A 17,404-nucleotide genomic window follows, 5' to 3' on the forward strand; every position below is an offset into this window, starting at 1 on the left:
ACCCCACCCCCCGCCTCGTAGCCAGGAGGCAGCTGGGGGATGAGCGAGGGGGCTGGTCTGGGTCCTTCCCCAAAGGGGACATGCAGACGTGAGAAGCAGCCGGGGGAGAATCAGTTACTAAACTAAGTTCATTTCCTGAGAGAAGGATTCAGAATATAATATAAGATATAACCTATGATTGATAATGAAATAATCCGAATATTTAGAATATGTGTAACAAATGGCAGATCTTTAGATCCTACTGGAAAAGAGGAAAATGTGGCTACAACTTGGGAGACTATTGCATAACAGTTAAAAAGAGCAAACCTATTTGGAGCTTAGAGTATGAAATTGTCCAAGAATGACCATGTGACCGGGTACATCACAAAGGTTAGCTGACATTGACAGAATGATGCGTGTAATCAACAAGAAGCATGTAGTGGAAAGTTAGTGCATGAGGGAAAGACTGTCTAGTGCTGTGGACAGAACATGCTCAGTGACAAGGATTCAGTCCTAGTCTAGCTACAGGGAAGTTGGCCAGGGCACTCCTCTCTTCTGAGCTTATGGGCCCAGTGAAAAGTGTGATGATGATGCTGAACCTCCCTGTGTCACAAGTGGGGTGAAATTCCAGTGTGATTGTAGGTGCAGGTATCTCTCAATCCACCAAACCATGGATGTGACCAAATAGTGTATCCAAAGACTGATTCTGCCTGCTGAAGTTAGAAAACTTTTCTTCCTAAACGGGAGGGAAAATAGAATGAAAATCCGTTTATTATCTGCCAGGGAGAAAAGAAGATCCATTTCTCTGTGTGCATCTTTCTGTGTATAAACCCTTATTTATCTTGTGCAGATGCAGACAGCACCTTTGAAGTGATGAGATGACCACCACACTGAGCCTCTGTGGAAGGGGATGAATTCAGGAGGGATTTTTCCTTTGACTTCAATTTAAGAAAAATCTGTGACTGATAACAAGGGAGAAAAAAATCCAAAGTGATTGTGAATTTGATGAAACTGGAAAGAGATTCAGACAACATTCAATTATAAATCCCTGTAAGAAAGTGACCTCAGGCAGTAACTTCTCAGGATAGTGAATATAACAAATGCTTTCCTATAACAAACAAATCCTGAAGAAATGCATTGTATAGGTAATAAAGGAGGAAAGACCTTCCCACAGAACTCTAAGCTTGCTGGACATCAGAGAATCCACACTGGTGAGAAACCTTATGAATGTAATCTGTGTGAAAAGACTTTCACCAAGAGCTCTAGTCTTACTAAACATAAAGGAATCCACAATAAAAAGGGACCTCATGAATTTAAACAATGTGGAAAGGTTTTGAAAGAGAAAGATAATCTTGTTGAATGTCAGAGAATCCATACTGAAGAGAAACATTTTGACCATAAACATTGTGGAAAGGCTTTCACAGATGTCTCTAATCTCATAGAACACAAAAAAATCTACACTGGAGAGCATGGTAAAGGAGAAAGGGGAAAAGGTGGTGGACAGATTGGGGAAGGGAGATAACATCAAGGATTGGACTGGTGTGTGTGACCCAAATGCAGTTCTAGTGCTGGGGTGGAGTTTGAGGGCAAGATTTAGGAAGGAGAGGTAGATATGATCTGGAGGTTCTTCAGCCGCTAGGTGTGATTGTTTCTTCTCTTAAAGCTTAAATTGTCTTTTGCTTCTGGAAGTTAGTTCTGCATGTTCAGGTAGCCTCCAGGATTGAGATAGTACCCCTCCCTGCCCCCTTCCCTTTTCTTTGGGCCTGATCTTCCCCATATGACCTCTTGACCAGCATCTGCCAGTTATGCCAGGAGCAGAGCTGCCTTCTGGACTTGCTCCCAGCCCATACTATATATCTAGGCTCCTCATCACTTCCCAAAAGTGAGTGTCATCCGCTTCTTTACCCCTGGGTTACTTTTGCCCAACCTTCATATCCCAACCATAGTATGAGAAGGAAATCTGAGTCAGGGGTCATTGAAGTTCTGCCTGGTTTAATCCTATCTGGTATCCCAAGCCCCTTCTGCCTCTTGGGTCTTTGTAGGAGGATAGGGGAGGTGAATGAGGCCAAAGATGGAATTAGTGAGGATGGAACGATTTCCTGTACTGTCCAACTTTATTTCTAAGCCTGTCCCTCTCTATTCCCCTCAGACTGGGTAGGGTCTCCCTAGAGGACAGGGGGAGGGCCTTTTGATCCCCTCTGAAACCTCACCTTCTATAATTCCCTATAGGTATGCAAAGAGAAAGTTTCTCCACCTTGAGTATCCTCCTCCCTGAAGAGCACCAAAGTCTAGCCCTAGGAGAGACCTTGGAACCAGAGAGAATGATGCCTGAGACCCAGAGACCCCCATCTCAGGTGAGTGCAGTCCATATCCAGACCTGACCAGCTTCACCCAAGGTGGAATCCAAGGGAATTAAGGAAGCTCTATCCTTTTAAACTTGAGGTATATTTTGCAGTAATGTCATTAGAGCAGGAATTTTCCTCCTAAATCCCTTCCTTTTACCATTTCTTAGATCTGGTCAATATGCATTGAGCAAGTGGTTGCTGTGTGCCAAGCACTGTGCTAACCTCCTAGGGATGCAAAAGGAGGACGTAAAATTACACTATGTTATGGGAAGAGCATCTATGTGAGCATCTATGTCTAGAAAAGCCAAATGCAGTATAGATGGGAGCCCCCTGAGAGGGAAGGCCCTAACAGATTTAAGGCCCAAGAAAATCTTGTTTTTAGAAGGTGAAATTTGACTTGAGATGGAAAAGAAGCCAGGAGACCCAGGGGAGGAGGAAAGACTCTCCAATATAAGAGACAGTCATTGGAAAGGGACAGAGTGAGGAGATGGAGAGTCCTGTTCATGGATCATCCAGGAGGCCAGTGTCCCTGAATCAGAGAGGAAGTGGAGGGCAGGAAGGGTTAGAAACCTGGAAAGGGGGTCAGGGATGGCTAGGTGGTATCTGCTGTTTGCCACTAGCCCTCTCAGTATGTAAGAGGTGGGGGTGGGGAGAAGGAGAGACCTATACTAGAGGAGAGAAATGTCTTTTTTTCTAACTCTTAGATTGTGGAGAGAGTAAACCAACCACATTAGAATATCTTGATCAGTCAATTAATTAATTTAAAATGAAGAAATTCAGTCTCTCCAGAATTTCAATCATTACATTGTCAGTGTCTTTCTTATGAATAAGCTCATCCCTAACCTCATTTAATAAAATATATTTTTAATTAAAAAAATTTCTCCTTTTCCCATCATAATTACTCTTCTTTCTCTGTAATTAAATATTAAAAATTAATGAATAGATGTCATTCACATGAAATTAATCACAAAGCAAAGACATAAAATGTAAAATATTTTGGCTAAGACACATCAAACCCAGTGTTTCCTCAAATCCTCAATATGACACTGGATATCTCTTCTTCACTTGGATGGAGACAGTCTGATCCCATGTAGGAAACAGATTATGTGACTTTTTTCAGTAAAGGAAATGTGGTGATTTGTTTCCTTCAGGAAAGTCTCTACCCAATCCCTCTACCCATAATGAAAAATAATAACAGGCACGCTCAGCAAAGCTATGAATATTAAATTATGTTCCCTTGAGGTGGAGTGAACTTATTATTACTATTATTCTTATGTCACACATGTGACATGACACAGGAGGGGTAAATATGACTAGAGGAGATGTTAGATTTAAAATAGTTTTTAGCTTAAATACTTGTAGATAAGAGAGTGGGAGCCATAAACTGTGATAATTAAAATGTTTGAGAGCATGGGAAATATATATATATCAATTATGACCGCTGAAATATGTTTTCTACTGTGTCTTGGGTTTATATAAATATAAGATGGTCGCCAGGGAATATATTCCCAATTTATGAATATGCCCAAGCCAACTGGGTTTTATAGAGAAATTTAATTTATAATACACTGATTAATCAATAGAAAAAGAGAGAAAGTAAGAAAGGAATAAGAATGAAGGGCCTCAAGCCAATAAGGCCTAGACCTCAGTCCTAAGAGATAAATCAGTCAGTTAGTTTTATCACTCACCCAGGGTCTCTCTAGATAAGGCTTCTCATGCCAACCTCAGGCTCCACCTTCAAGAGAGCCTCCTTTCAAGAAATGTTTCCAGAGAATCCTCCTCCTGTCTCCTCCTGAGTTCTCCTTCCACAGCCTCCTTCAAGACCTCTCTAGGAGCTCTCCCTCCAGGACCTCTCTCCTCTCAGACCTCCTCCAGAGCATGAACTTCCCTCTATCTTTAAGCAAACAATCCAAGTTCCCTCCCCTCAGTTCTCACATCTACCAATCACAGTCGATGTCTCCCCTGTGCCAATGGTGGCTCTAGCTTAACCCAGGACCACCCAGAGGTCTATCCCCTTTGCACATGTCTGTTGAAGGTCATATTCTCAAATAATTAAATCTTGATCTTTGCTGCAGCCCTTCCTAAATCCTGTTACTCTGAGTAGGGTGGAGATTGTAGTTTCCAAGACCTGGTTCTGTCATTCCAAGTATCTCTATTGTATCAATTCTAAAATCAATCATGACTCAAAGAACTTCCTGTTCTATGCTTAAGCATAGGTCAAAGCCCTTTCCATTGTTCAGCAAAAGGTTTCTGTCCTAAAGTAGTCTTAAGTAGGGAGGAGAAGGATCCTCCCATGCCAAGGAGTTTCATATTCCAATAGAGTTCTTAGAATCAGTAGGAAATTTTTTCAAGTATGAAATTTCCTAGTGGGGAAATTTCCAACATTCATAAGTCTAAGAAATTTTAAGGTTTACAGAGAACATATTATAGGTGTGTTGGGAAGTTGTATACCTCTACTACCCAGCCAGTGGAGAAAGGAGGGAGGACTCTGTGGCCAGGTATATGGAATAAAAGCTGCTTGTGCCAATCCAGGTATTTGCCTATTTATTGGACACCTGCTCTTGCAAGACATCTTAATAAAATACCTCCCTGCTTCACTGTGGTTTTCCATTGAGTTCTTCATAAGACCATTGTTTCTTACAATCTAGATAAAAGTATTTCAAGTTTTTTTGGAAATTAAGTAGTGTGATAGTGAAATCACTTTTAAGACTGTTGTATATTAATTTAAGGTCGCCAAGAAATTCACTTATGAAATTCCTAAATGAAACTCTCAAGTCACAATGGAGTTTTATGGTAGTTTAATTACAACGGGAGTAAGAAAGAAAGAGAGGGAGAGAAAGAAACTAGGGAAAAAGGAAAGAGGTTAATTCAACCTTCTGGCAGAGCCAGAGGGAGTTTAGGCCTTGGAAGGCCAGGGTAGAAAAGGGAATCAGTTCTTTGACTCACTTGACCGATCTGAAGGAAAGCTGCCTGCAGGCCTTCTCCTTGCTTGAGCTCCTAGAAGGAACTGGCATCTAGCCCTATCCCTAGGGAGTCAGCAAACTCCAGAGGCTGTTCTCTACCTCAATTCCTGCACCTCACAAGTGCCAATGGTGGCTCAAACTTGGCTTGGGACCACCTAAGGGGGGCAGATAGTTATTTCTGATTTGCCATTGACTAGCACATGCCCGTGTAGTGTGGGTGTGCACAATTTTGGGTGCTAGACCAAGCAAGATGGAGATTTAAAAATCACTGTAGGTAATTCCTTTTTCTTTATTCTTTCCTTATTAATGATTAGTAATGTTTTTTCCCCAGAATACACCATACTTGCCACCTTCTCACAAACTCTTTACAAAACGTCTTTACCAGATCAATTGTGACATTTGTCATGAGGAAGAATTTCAGATCATCTCTCTTTCTCCTCCACAGAATCTCATACTTTACATATCATCTCCCTGATTCCATAAGGAGAAACAATTCAAAGTAAGACACTTCTCCAGGTTTTACTATTCCAACATGATTCTCACTTCAGATACAAATGCTTTTCTCAGTATTCCATTAGATTCTGAATGACTGCTCTTCAGTGCTAGCTCTGATGCTATTCAAAGTTAAAAGTTTGGGGTAAATTCCTTGTGAGCTTCAGTTTCCTCCTATGTGTTGATGAGGGTTGATGATTTCTGAAGTCTTAGCTCTAAATCTCATGACTTTTGCTGATTTAGGAGTCAGTAACGTTCCAGGATGTGACTGTGGACTTCACCCAGGAAGAGTGGTGCATGTTGGACCCTTCTCAGAAAAAGCTGTACAGGGAGGTCATGCTGGAGAATGTGCAGAATCTGCTCTCAGTGGGTAAAGACCATTTCCTCTGGTAACTCTGAATCTGCCATTAAAGGAATGTTTTCATTCCAGGCCTAATGTGTAGGATTTTGAGCTTTTTATCAGTTATTAAAAAAGCAAATGTGCTGATCTCTCCACAGGATCCTTCTGATGTCTGGTTTTCATGAAAAAGATTTTTGAATTATGTGATGGGAAACTGAGATATTGCTTTGTTGTTCCTGAAATTCTCTCTTTTCTATTTTAGGTAGCTTAAGGTTAAAACTCAAATGAGTATTACATATTCACAGTCTTGAAGCTAATCTCAGAGAACATTTAGTTTAGTTTCTAAGTGAACTGGAATTTAGTCTTCAAACTCTCATACCCATGCAGCTTTTCCTTGCAGATGGACATTGACCCACTACCTGTCAAGGCAGCCCCTCTATCTTTGGGATGAATCTAGTCATTAGATAAGTCTTGTTTAGAAGTATAAAGTGATAGCTCATGGTCCCTAATTTTTCCTAGGCTAGCACATTTATCATGATTCTTCCCTCAAATTCCAGCCCACATGGTAGAAAAGGAAGGGAAGGGAATAAGCATCCCTATATATATCTGCTTTATGTCCTGAACTAGGTAAAAGACTTTATAATTTTTACCATGTGGTCTCACAACATTCCTGTGAGTTTGGCATTATTATCATCATATCACAGTTGAAGGAACTGAGGCATACAGAGATTAAATGACTTGCATAAGGGCCAACTAGTTCCCCTGTATCTGAGGCTGATTAGAATTTGTCTTTCTGACTCTAAGATCAGACCTCTTCCCCCTACACTGCCAGCTGCCTCTAATTTCTAGGTAGTAGAAGCTGTGGAATGTGCCCATCCTTCTATGACAGAGGAAAATGAAGGTGAAATTTTCTGATTGCAAATGGGTTTAATGATCTCCACCCCTCTCCAAATGAGAATACCCTGGAAATCATCGGGCTAAATTATATATTTCTCTCTCTTCTAAATTCTTCTTTATTCCTTATATTCAGGGCTGTCAGTTCCCAGAGAAAATGTGATATCCAGTTGTCAGCAGGGGGAATCACCATGGTTGTTAGAACAAAAAGGCACAAGGAGCTTCTGTCCTGGTGAGTGAGATGAAAGCAGGTACATAAGGGCTACTATCCAAAGAGGCCTCTATGTGTTACAGGGAAGGAAGTGCTAGACTTGGGGCAGTCAGATCTGACTTGGAATGTGTTTGTAGATACATTTTAGCAGTGGGATTTGAGGGAAGTTATTAAATCTCTGAGCCTCAGTTTTTTTGTCTGTAATAAAGAAGAGAGGGTCAAGCTTCATGGCCTATCAGTTCCTTTCCAGTGATAAAGATAATATCCTCTCTAAGAAGTCTTTGTTGGTAACACCAGAGCATGGAACTCTCCTAAAAGCATCTAGGAAGGCCTGAGGCTTTCCAATATGAATTCTTTGCTGGGTTTATCCAAGGCAACAAGCATTTATGAAGCTCCTGCTATGTGCCAGTTCCTGTGGTAAGTCCCAGGAATACAAAGAAAGGCAAGGGAGAAGCATGCTCTCAAGGAGATCCCTATCTAATGAGGAAGGCAGCATGCAAATAGTTATGTGCAAACCCACCATATCCAGGATACATTGGAGCTAATCCCAACAGGGAAGTCCCCAGGTTTAAGGAGGAGTGGACAAGACTTAGTGTGGGATGAGGGATTTTAGAAGTGACTTGAGGGAAGCCAGATGGGTATTACCAGCCTGAGGGGTATCCAGAAAAAAACCTGGGAGTCAGGGGGATAATGTTTCCTGGTCAAGAGACAAAAAGAGGCCTATACCACTGATCATTGCATGTGTAGAGAAGACTAAGGTGAGGGATGACTGGGAACATAGGAAAGTGGCAGAGAATGAAGGGCATATATTTGATCCTAGTGATAGGGAGATAAGGGAGTTTCTTGAGGAAGGAGTAACTTGTTTAGAAGTGTACTTTAAGATGATGAATATGACACCTGTGTGCAAGATTGAGTGGACTAGAGAAAGACTTGAGGCAGTGAGACCTAGAAGCAGGCCCTTGGAACACATCAGGACTGATCCCAGAACGTAGTAATATTCAGAGATATGACAATGCTTCTAAAATAATCAAAATGGAATATTGGGATAATTACCTTGAATTGACAAAATTATAAGTATAATCAATAAGAGACGTTTAAAGGAAAGTTAGAAAGTGCAGTAGGGAAAAACTGTCTAGTAATATGGACACAACATGCTCAGTAACAGGACTTGAACTATAGTCTATCTGCAGGGAGGTTGGCTCTATTCTGAGCTCATGGCCCAAGTTGTAAATTATGATTACAGTGCTGGACCTCTCTGTGACACAGGAGTGTCATGAGATTTCAGTGTTATTATATGTGAAGATATTTTCAAAGTGAACCATTCGCAGATATAACTAAATGATGCATTCAAAGACTGTTTCTGCCTCCTTCAGTTGAAAAGTCTCATTTTAAATTAGGAAAATAGAATAAAATCAATTTACTTTCTGCCATCAGGAAAGAACTTGCTGTTTGTTTCATTGTTATATCATCATTTGTTTTCTACAGATGCAGAGACCAGTTTTGAAGTAAAGGAGATGTCTACAAAGCCGAGCCTTGTTGTCAAAGGATCTGATGAGCAAAGATTTATGAATGAGGATCCCTATGACTTCATTTTGAGAGAAAGATATGAATCTAATATCAAGGTAAATAAAAATCCAAATAGTGACAGTGAATTTTATGGAATTGCAAAGAAATTCACACAATATTCAATCCTAAATCAATGTAAGAAAATGACCTCTGGAAATATTTATCATCAGAATAATGAATACAACAAGTATTTCCCTGAAAAAGAAGAACGCCTTCAGTCCTATCTGAAACTTCCAGAAATACCCATGTATCAAGATTATCCAGAGGAAATGGCCTTGACTTGGAGTTCCAGCCTCATTGCACATACAAAAAGTAATCCTGGAGAGAAGCTTTCTGTGAGTAGTAAAGATGGGAAGGCCTTCTGTCAGAATTCTGAACGTGCTCGAGTTCAGATGATCCACACTGGAGAGAAACTTTATGAATGTAAAGAATGTGAAAAGGCTTTTACCCGAAAGGATCATCTTGTTGAACATCAAAGAATCCACACTGGAGAGAAACCTTATGAATGTAAACAGTGTGGAAAGAGTTTTTCACAGAGGGCCTATCTTGCTAAACATCATAGAATCCACACCGGAGAGAAACCTTATGAATGTAAGCAGTGTGGAAAGGCTTTCACACAGAGGGGAAATCTTGCTGAACATCAAAGAATCCACACTGGAGAGAAACCATATGAATGTAAGCAGTGTGGAAAGGCTTTCACACAGAGGGGCAATCTTGCTGAACATCAAAGAATCCACACTGGAGAGAAACCCTATGATTGTAAACAATGTGGAAAGGCTTTCACATTGAACTCACAACTAGCTAAACATCAGAGAATTCACACTGGAATAAAACCATATGAATGTAAACAGTGTGGTAAGGCTTTCACATGGAGAAACGGTCTTGCTGTACATCAGAAAATCCACACTGGAGAGAAACTTTATGAATGTAAAGAATGTGAAAAGGCTTTTAACCGAAGGGATCATCTTGTTGAACATCAAAGAATCCATACTGGAGAGAAACCTTATGAATGTAAACAGTGTGGAAAGACTTTCACACAGAGGGCCTGTCTTGCTAAACATCATAGAATCCACACTGGAGAGAAACCTTACGAATGTAAGCAGTGTGGAAAGGCTTTCACACAGAGGGGAAATCTTGCTGAACATCAAAGAATCCACACTGGAGAGAAACCTTATGTATGTAAGGAGTGTGGAAAGGCTTTCACACAGAGGGGCAATTTTGCTGAACATCAAAGAATCCACACTGGAGAGAAACCCTATGATTGTAAAGAATGTGGAAAGGCTTTCACATTTAATTCACAACTTGCTAAACATCAGAGAATTCACACTGGAATAAAACCATATGAATGTAAACAGTGTGGTAAGGCTTTCACACGGAGAGATGGTCTTGCTGTACATCAGAGAATCCACACTAGAGAGAAACCTTATGAATGAAAACAATGTGGGAAGGCTTTTACAGTGAGGGGCTATCTTGCCAAACACCAGAGAATGCACACTGAAGAAAAACTATGACTGTAGTCAGTTTGGAAAAGCTTTCACATATACCTCCACACCTGCTAAATGGCAAAAAATCCACACTGGAGAAAAACTTCATAATGGTCATGTATGAACCTGAGCTTTTAGTTGCTACTCAGCTTATTTAAGAATAGTCAATTTAGAAAAAAAAAAGTCCAATTCTCTAAGCCAGATAATTAGGTTTATTTGGAGAGGGCCAAATCCTCCAATAAAGCTAGACTCCTGATTAATATTGGAAGACCCCAAGCACTGTGAGAGACCTACTTTTATAATCTCAAGAAACAGTCAAGTTTTCCTTAAAAGTACAAAGAAAAGTATAAGACTAATCATACCCTTCAAAGGATGAGGACACCCAGCAACACTGTTCATTGGCTAGTTCAACTACGAAGCAACCCTTATTTGTCCATAGTTAGATTAGCTAAGTGGATCTTTTGACCACCATGTAAGAGTCATTTGATGATTATTGGGGGACAAGGATGTTCTCTGGTCCTACTCTGTATAAGGATGGGTGGTAATGGATATCACCATGTTTGTTTATGAAACTAAGATCAAAGCAAATGATGACTTATACCAACTCAAAAGGGTGGGGCTAACTCTAAGGCCCAAGTTAAAACAGTTTAAAAGCTTTACTAAAATATAAGTGAAAAACCCTACTGAAATCACGACTTAATACTAATTATCATAGAACTATAATTATGATTATCTGAAAACTATTACTAACATTAAAATGTAATCATGCATAAGAGGGTAGAGGTATTTTCTCACAAACAGAAGAGAATTCACATGGGAGAGAAATCTTAGGAGTGTAAGTAATGTAGTAAAGACTTCAGGCAATAACCACTTCATTCGCATTCCCAAGAATTCCTATTAATTAGAAATCTTATCACTTATGAATGAGGAAAGACATTCAAAAGGAGTTCAGAGCTTGTTAAATATGAGAAAATGGCTTCTGAGTTGCCATATATGGATTCCCTGTGGGAAGACTTTCATCCAGAGATTATCTCTTACATACTGCAGAGAAGTCTAATGAATGTGCTCAAGTGGAATGTGGTTTTCTCTGGGGAAGGGTGATGATTATTAATTAGAGAAATACAAATTAAAACACCTCTGAGGTAGCGCCTCACTCCTATCATGTTGGCTATTATGACAGAAAAGAGAAATGAGAAAATCTGTGGGAAATGTGGGAAAATTGAGACACTAATGAACTGTTGAGGTAAATGTGATCTGATTCAACCATTTTATTTTATTTTATTTATTTGTTTATTTTTTGGTTATAATAATCACTTGATTTCCCTCCCTCCCCTCCACCCGCCCTTCCCACAGCCAACATGCAATTTCATTGGGTATTACTTGTGTCCTTGATCAGAACCTATTTCCATGTTGTTTGCACTAGGATGTTCATTGATTCAACCATTTTAGAGAGAGCAATTTGGAAGTATGCTTAAAGGGCTATAAAAGTCTCCATACCCTTGAACCACAATACCATTACTATGATTGTATCTCAAAGAAATAAACAAAAAGGGAAAAGGACCTATCTGAACAAAAACACAAGAAGCAGCTCTTTTTGTGGTGGCAAAGAAATGGAAAACGAAGAGAAACCCATCAATTGGGAAATGGCTGAATAAATTGTGTTATATGATTGTACTGGAATACTATTGTGATATGATTCATGAGAAGCCAGAGGAGATCAGAAAAACCAGGAAAGACTGCCATGAACTGATGCAGAGTGAAGTAAGCAGAATCAAGAAAACACTGAACATGCTGATAGCAATGATAAACAGTATAATGAACAACTCTGAGTATAACTTAATTATTCTTAGCAATATAATGATACAAAAAACCCCCAAAAGACTCAAAATAAAATTTTTCATTCACTTCCAGAGAAAGAACTGATGGTGTCTGAATCTGGACCAAAGAAATTTTTTTTCACTTTCTTTATTTTTTTTATTTGAGTTGCCTTCCACAAAAGGATTGCTATGGGAAAATATTTGACATGATTGCACTTGTAAAAGTTTTACCTTCAGGTAGGAAGGATGAGAAAAATCGAGATTCAAAGAAAATATTTTTAGATGTAGGGTATTGTGTTTGCATATATTTGGGGGGGAAAGTAAAAGATTACATGGGGGGTTGGGATGGAGGAAAGAGTAGTATTTTTTAGTGCCCTCAAGACTGTCTATGGGCCATTAAAATCCGCCACTGCCCCCTTGCTATCCTCTGACGGTGACACTCTCATAAAAGACAAAAAAGGCATCAGCAACAGGTGGAAAGAACACTTCAACCAACTCTTCAACCTACCCTCCTTAGTCGACCAAAGGACCCTTGACCAGATTCCCCAAAACCACATCATCAAGCAACTTGATGTCCCTCCTTCACTAGAAGAAGTCCAAAAATCCATTAAACAAATGAGTGCAGGCAAGGCACCTGGTAAAGACACGATCCCAACCAAGGTATACAAAGCCTTAAAGGGAAAGGCACTCCAGGCATTCCACATAGTGCTGACAAGCATACGGGAAGAGGAAGACATGCCTCCAGAACTCAGAGATACCTCCATCGTAGCCCTATACAAGAACAAAGGCGCACAAGCAGCCTGTGACAACTACAAAGGCATCTCACTACTCTCCACTGCTGGAAAGATCCTCACCTGTGTTATATTCAACAGACTCCTGTCATCTGTCTCAGAGCAGAACCTGTCTGAATCACAATGCGGCTTCCGACCAGATCGTAACACCATCGACATGGTATTCACGGGGAGGCAAATGCAGGAAAAATGCCTTGAGCAGAACCCGAGTCTCTATATTGTTTTCATAGACCTGACGAAGGCATTTGACACAGTGAACAGGGACGCATTGTGGGTGATCCTCAGCAAGCTTGGTTGCCCAGCAAAATTCGTAAAACTGATCCAGCTCTTTCATGTCGACATGACGGGAAGTCCTATCTGGTGGAGAGACTTCCGATCGCTTCAACATCTCCAATGTCGCGAAACAAGGCTGTGTCCTCGCTCCGGTACTATTCAACCTATACTTCACCCAAGTATTACGACATGCTGTGATGGATCTAGACCTGGTCATCTACATCAAATACCCACTGGATGGCTCACTATTCGATCTTCGCCGCCTGACCGCAAAAACAAAGACAACAGAGAGACTCATCCTGGAAGCTCTCTTCGCAGATGACTGTGCTCTCATGGCCAACCAAGAAAATCATCTTCAAACCATTGTGGACAAGTTCTCCACCGCAACACAACTGTCTGGCCTGACTATTAGCCTCAACAAAACAGAGGTGCTGTTCCAACCTGCACCAGGGAGGCCAACTAAGTGCATTACAATCGATGGTATGCAGCTTTGTAATGTCAACACTTTCAAGTACCTGGACAGCACCATCGCCAACGACGGGTCCCTAGACCATGAGATCAATGCCAGGTTCCAAAAGGCCAGCCAGGCACTCGGGAGGCTGCACTCTAAAGTCCTCCAACACAGCGGTGTAAGCACTGCAACGAAGCTCAAAGTGTACAACGCAGTGATCCTCAGCTTGCTCCTGTAAGGTTGTGAGACATGAACACTGTACCAGAAGCACATGAAACAGTTGGAGCAATTCCACCAATGCTCTCTCCGGTCAATCATGAGGATCCGATGGCAGGACAGAGTCACCAATCAGGAAGTCCTCGACAGAGCCAACTCCACCAGCATCGAAGTCAAGGTCCTCAAAACCCAGCTACGATGGTCTGGACACGTCATCCGCATGGACCCACAGCGAATACCAAGACAGGTATTCTATGGTGAACTGTCAGCTGGACTCAGGAAACAAGGCCGACCAAAGAAAAGATACAATGATCAGCTAAACTCAAACTTGAAATGGGCTGGCATTACACCAAAGCAACTAGAACTTGCTGCCTCTATCAGAAACAGCTGGCCAACTCACATTAACCATGCTGCCACCACCAAAGAGAAAAAATCTTATCTGGGACTCTGGATCTGGGTGGAAGCAGTACCAATCTCAGAATCCTTTTGCTTGAATTGAATGAAGATCACAGTTATCTACTGAAGCTAATTTTGGGATAAAGACTCTTTCCCTTAGGGGAACTCAGAGCTTAGCCCTGAAGAATTTTCCTTGATCAAATCCTCAAGAGTTCTATTAGGAAAGAAGTATTAGGAACTTTCCTCTTCTTTCAACAACCCTACACTCCAATAAATTAGACACCTTGAGTTATACCAGAGATTGATTCAGAGTTTATGTAGTAGGAGGGGGATTTTAATCTATCAATTCAGAAGGAGGCTGTGGGAGAACAGACTTAGTCTAGACTGCCTGACTCCATTGATAACAACCCAGCTCAGTGAAAGAAAGAGGAAGTGCCACATAGAATTCAATCCCCTAACAGCTGTTCAGTGATTCCTTCCCTTTTCTAAGACCCCCCTCTCTATTACACTTGTCAAGATGATATACCTATAATAGCCAATGGGTATATCCTTTAGAATTCTTATAGCCAATTGCCATTTTTAGTTATTTCAAATGAACCAAATGTTGGCCAGTTAAAGGATTTTACTACTCATGCTTTACACAGTCTCTTTGCTTCCTTCTTTGACATACCATGTTCTTTTGGGAAATTAGGATCATCCCAAGAATTTAATAGTTTGTTCAGGGGTGAACCTGGAGGAATCTTTCCTGGTTTCTTCTGATTTGTTGGCAGTATTTCGCACAATGTCTAGTCTTTTGACCCTGAAATTAGAAAAAAAAAAGTCTAGTCTAGTCTTTGTGTCTTAATCTGTTTAGGAAAATTCCTGGGCCTTTTTGCCCTATCTGAGTGAGGCTTCTGCTCTCGCTGCTACTGCTGAAGAGTTTAGTTGCTGTGGTACAAGTCTGTTACTGTAAGGGGCTGTTTTGACTATTGCTGAATGGGCAATTCAAACAGTGAAAGGATCCCAAAACATTGGGAAAAAAACTTGAGACACAACTTCCTTCCATTTTATTGTATAAAACAACCAAGCGAGAGTAGGAGCAAATAAGAACCCAATTCAAGCAGTAGTAATTGTTGCCAGGCAATAGTGCCAATAATAAATATATATATCAATTATTATTGTTGTGTGATGATGTTTGAAATAATGAAGCCCTGAATTAGCATACTTCATTAATATTGTGTAGAATTAGTTTGGCTTAATTGGGTTATCTTTGGTTTTATCGTTTGTTTTTATTCCATTCCATTCAATAGTATTTTTAATTATTAATAATTCTTTAATTTAATTCACTTGATTTAATCAGGTTAATGTATTCAGTTATATTTGATTCTATTAAAACCTTTAATTGCCTGTAGTTTTGCTTCTTGACTGCAGGTGGCACTACACTTGTGTGTACTGGCCACTGGGAGCCTTTAGCCACAGCTGGGAGCACAGAGCCTCAACCCCCTGCTAGCTGGTCAGGGTCCAGCGGGGGGCACAGGAGGGGCTTGGGCCGGGGTCTTGGCACGCCTTGTGTTGTGGATGAGAGAAAATGGGAAAAAGCCTTGAGCGGAGCTGGGGCAGCAAGACCTGAAGAACTAACTGTGCATCAGGGAAAGCATTCTAAATGGATGGCGACCAGGAAGGCCGGTGAAGTGGGAACAGATAAGCTGGGGAACTTGGTCTCTTGCCCTTGAGACAGAAAGGAGGAAGGACAGGAAATTCCTGCTCTCTGGTTTCTCCCTACAATATTCAAGTGACCGAATGGACTTGGCAGCGGCCAGCGCAGGGCAGGGATTAGGAGCTCCTGCTGGTATTCTGCTGCTTGAGAAGCTCCGGAGGGAGCTGCCCGGTGAGAGATTCTACTGAAATAACAGTTTATTGGAGGAGAAGGGAATCGGGAGGATCTCTCTGAATAAACCTCCCACCAAACCTTGTTGGTCATTGTAGAGATGGTGTCTACACTATCAGTCATCTGCCTACCTAAAGGTCCCAGTTCCTACAGTAAAACTGCACTTCTCTGACCCCGATTTCCCCCTTAGATGGTGATAGAGTAGCAGGGCAGGAAGGTAAGCAGGAACAGGGCTCAGAGGGATGGTCTCACTGACAGCTGGCTTTGGGCGTCTCAAGCAGCTCTGTAGAGCCGTCTCAGCCTCAGCAGGACCCGCAGGAACAGGCAGATGGCAGATGGGTCAGAAAAGCCTCAGGAGAGAGAACAGCTCCCTCACCAGGTGCACCCCAGGAGCCTAGACAGAAACTGGTGCTGCCGCTGCCTGCTTCACTGCCCGAGAAGAAGCCACAGCCGGCCTCTTCTGCAGAGGTCTGGACCCTTCCTGCTTGGGCCTTGCATCCTGGCTCCTGCCCCTCATTTCCCCATAACTCCGAACAAAAGGCTGAAGTTCCAGTGGGAAGTGGGAGAGCTGCTCATGGCACGGATCCTGCAGGCCAGGCTGGGGCAGGCCTGCAGCTCGCAGCAGCCAGGCAATGGGTGGCTTTCAGCACTCAGCCAGAGCTGGGTTGTGAGCAGGCTGGACAGACGGGTACTGGTTGTGCCTAGAAGCAGGGAACAGGGAGGTCTAGCCAGCTCCTCTCTCCAACACCCCACCCTCACCTGAGCTGAGGCGGGGGCCACGGGAGGGCTCTCATGTGAGGTAGTGCACACAGCTCAGGGGACAGTAGGATGACCCCAGTATGTGATTTCTGGGGGAGGGGGTTCCCTTCATACAATTACTCCCCTTCCTACTGCCACCTTTCTTGTTCTACTGCTCAATAGGTTTTTTACCCCCCCCCCCAGCCAACTTTGCCCTTCCTTATATTAACCCCCTCCCCACCATCCCTTCTTATTCCTCCAGAGAGTGCCCCAGTGAAGCTGGCAGTTATTCCTTCTCTGAGCCAATTCCAGAGATATGAATATTTAAGTATTCTCCATCACCACTCTCATCCTCCCATTATAATAGGGTTTTTTCTCCCTGTGCCTCTATGTGACTTGATTTACCCCATTTTACTTTTCCCATTTCTCTTAAGTCTTTGCTTTTCCACCTCAATTTTTTGGCCAGATCTGATAATACCATGTAGGGCTTTTCTACTTTTCCAACCTGTTCTATGGAAAGCACATGGTATACTTGGTACTAGATGCTCTTCCATTTCAGTTTCTTCCATTTGTAGCAGAAT

At 41.7% G+C, this 17,404-nt stretch overlaps 1 pseudogene; it reads left to right on the forward strand.

Moving 5' to 3' along the window:
- LOC100619712 (zinc finger protein 850-like) overlaps positions 1-17,404 on the forward strand; it is a 41,748-nt pseudogene that overhangs the window by 333 nt on the left and 24,011 nt on the right.

This window comes from Monodelphis domestica, chromosome 4, assembly GCF_027887165.1.
Source record: "Monodelphis domestica isolate mMonDom1 chromosome 4, mMonDom1.pri, whole genome shotgun sequence".
NCBI lineage: Eukaryota > Metazoa > Chordata > Mammalia > Didelphimorphia > Didelphidae > Monodelphis > Monodelphis domestica.